The following is a 2,856-nucleotide window of genomic DNA, read 5'->3' on the forward strand; positions in this document are numbered from 1 at the left end:
TGTAGTCCCAGCTACTCGGGAGGCTGAGGCAGGAGGATCGCTTGAGCCCAGGAGTTTGAGGTTGCTGTGAGCTAGGATGATGCCACGGCACTCTAGCCTAGGCAACAGAGCCAGACTCTGTCTCAAAAAAAATAAAAATTCTCTCTTTTTTATAAACAGGGATACTGAAACTCAGATAGTGATTTGTACAAGGTTACACAGTCAATAAGGAGTATAGCTGAAATTTGACACTATTTTTTCTTTTTCCAGGTTTTATGATTTTTTTTAAAGAAACTTTGTAATTTAAAATAATTTTACATTCACCAAAAAGTTGCAAAGATAGCACAGAGAGTTCCCATATCTGTCTGCTCTCCTCCCCCAGCCCTGCACATAGTTATCCCTTTCATTAACAGATTAGTATGGTACATTTGTTATAATTAATGAACCAATATTGATACATTATTATTAATATTAACTGAAGTCCATAGTTTATTCAGATTTCCTTAGTTTTTACCTATTGTCTTTTTCTGTTCTAGGATCCAATCTGTGGATACCACATTACATTTTGTTGTTACGTCTCCTTAGGCTCTTCTTGACTGTGACAGTTTCTCAGACTTTCCTTGTTTTAATGACCTTGACAGTATTGAGGAGTACTGCTTAGGTATTTTGTAGACTGTCCCTCAGTTGGGATTTGTCTGATGCTTTCCTCATGATTAGACTGGAGTTACAGATATTTGGGAAGATGATCACAGAGGTAAAATGCCATTCTTATCACATCATATCAAGGGTTTGATAAGCTGGCCCAGGTTGTGTTTGCCAGGTTTCTCTGCTATGAAGTTACTTTCCTTGTTTTCCATACTCTATTTTTAGAAGAAAGCTACTAAGTCCAGTCCATACTTAATAGGGTTGTGGGGGATTAAGTGCCATTTCCTAGAGGGCAAATATGTACATAAATTAGTTAGAATTCTTCTGTAAGGAAGAATAATTTATTGTTTTCTCATATTGTTTCAGCTTTGTCCACTGGAAGCTGTTTCAAGTTGGCTCCTATGTCTCTTTGACATGCCCCCATCATTTGTTTTTTGAGTACTTCCTTACTTTCTGGCACTACAAGATACTGCTTTTGTTCCTTGTTATAGCCCTAGAATCAGACATTTCTCAAAGGAGCCCTGGTTCCTTTTCAGTAAATCTAAATGTCTTTCAGAATGTGAAACATTCTAGTAGTTTGTAGTAGAGCCAATGGAAACCCATTTGAAGGAGTATATGTATGTAGGGAGTGGTTAACAGGGGCAAAAGAAGAAGAGTAAGCTGGAATGGTCATAATCCTATTCTTTCCTGAATGATAGTTTACTATACATTTACAGGCAATTTAGGAGCAAAAGTAAGAGTCAGATACCTTAGGTTCAAATCCCACTTTCTAGGTGTGTGTTTGTGAACTTCAGTTTCCTCATCTGTAAGATGAATATAATAACCCCACGAAATCGTTGCAATGAAGATTAAATGAGATAGAACATGTGCTTTGTGTAATGCCTGGCATGTAATAAGCATTCATGTGTTGGCTATTGTTACTCGTTTCAATTCTTTACTTGTCTAGACTAGCCATTATACTGTCATGAACAACTGTGAGCACTCACTTTTTTTTGTTTGATGCCCATTTTATTCAGCTGGCCTTTTGTTATATTTCTTTCACTAGGTGTAAGTTTGATGTGACCCAGTGCAAGTCTCGTTTGGAGTTATCACTGAGAAGCTGCAAGTGGCATCACTACCCTGTACTGGAGAAGCGCGTGGGAGTGTCTACACAGGTGACAATTCCAGGAACTGTTGTCTTGAAGTAGCCTCGTCTTCCCTAGATTCCTATTTAGATTCAGTCCACTCTTCAGTCTTTTTTAGTCTTTTTGCTTAAGGCCATAAGAAAATTATTTGTTGGATTATGATATATTCATATCAAAGGGCACTGAATATCAATTTTCTCTTTTTTTTTTACTTTTTAAAAATTTATTTCAACATACCTATGCTTATAGAAATACACTCATATTGGTTAATAGAATGCAATTTAAGTTTAACTTACCCTACACAATTTGGACCAAAAACTTGGTACATAGTTGAAAATTTTAAAAATGGATTTGCAATATGGTTTATTTTTATCTATTACAACTGTATAAAAGAGCCATCAAATACTGCTAAAGAAGGCAGCAAGAACCTTGAGAAATTTACCTTTGGTTTGCCTCAGAAAATGACACGTATTTACACTGTATAAGTTTATAAGATTGGTGCAATAAAATGTTGTTGTAATGTTTTCAATGCCAGTTTACAAAGTACAATAACTAATGGATGTGGAAGGGGGTGGGAGGGAGCCCATGTACACATTTGGAACAGTAAACGCTATCTGATTTAGTTAATGTTGTAGGTAGATTGTAAATCTACACAAACCAAGATTCAGATAATTTCGTCTATCTGAATTAACACTATCAGCTCAATTCATCTGCTGAGGTCAACAAGGAAACTTGGCACCCTAGTTGTAAGTTTTTCTGATATATTCAAAAAAGAAGAAAATTAAGGTTCTTTGCTAGCTTTTCAGTCCAGAAGTGACAGTACACTGGCAAGGCGTTCCTTCCATTGTCAGTATTCATGGAGCGACATGCAATGAGGCCTACATGGGTTTTAATTTATATTAGCGCTCATATGCAAAATAGTTTCCAAAGTTAATGACCACATGACTTTAGAAGTGATGCTTGAAAAATAAAATGGCCTTTCTTGGAAGACCAAAGCAAAACATCCAGCCAAAGTTATAAGAAGCCTTATCAAAAAAATGCAGCCCCTTACACACCTAACCTAATCATCTGTACCACGGGAAGGGCGGCGGGAGGAGGGGGGAGGAGG

This window comes from Propithecus coquereli, unplaced genomic scaffold (assembly GCF_000956105.1).
Source record: "Propithecus coquereli isolate 6110/MARCELLA unplaced genomic scaffold, Pcoq_1.0 Scaffold31, whole genome shotgun sequence".
NCBI lineage: Eukaryota > Metazoa > Chordata > Mammalia > Primates > Indriidae > Propithecus > Propithecus coquereli.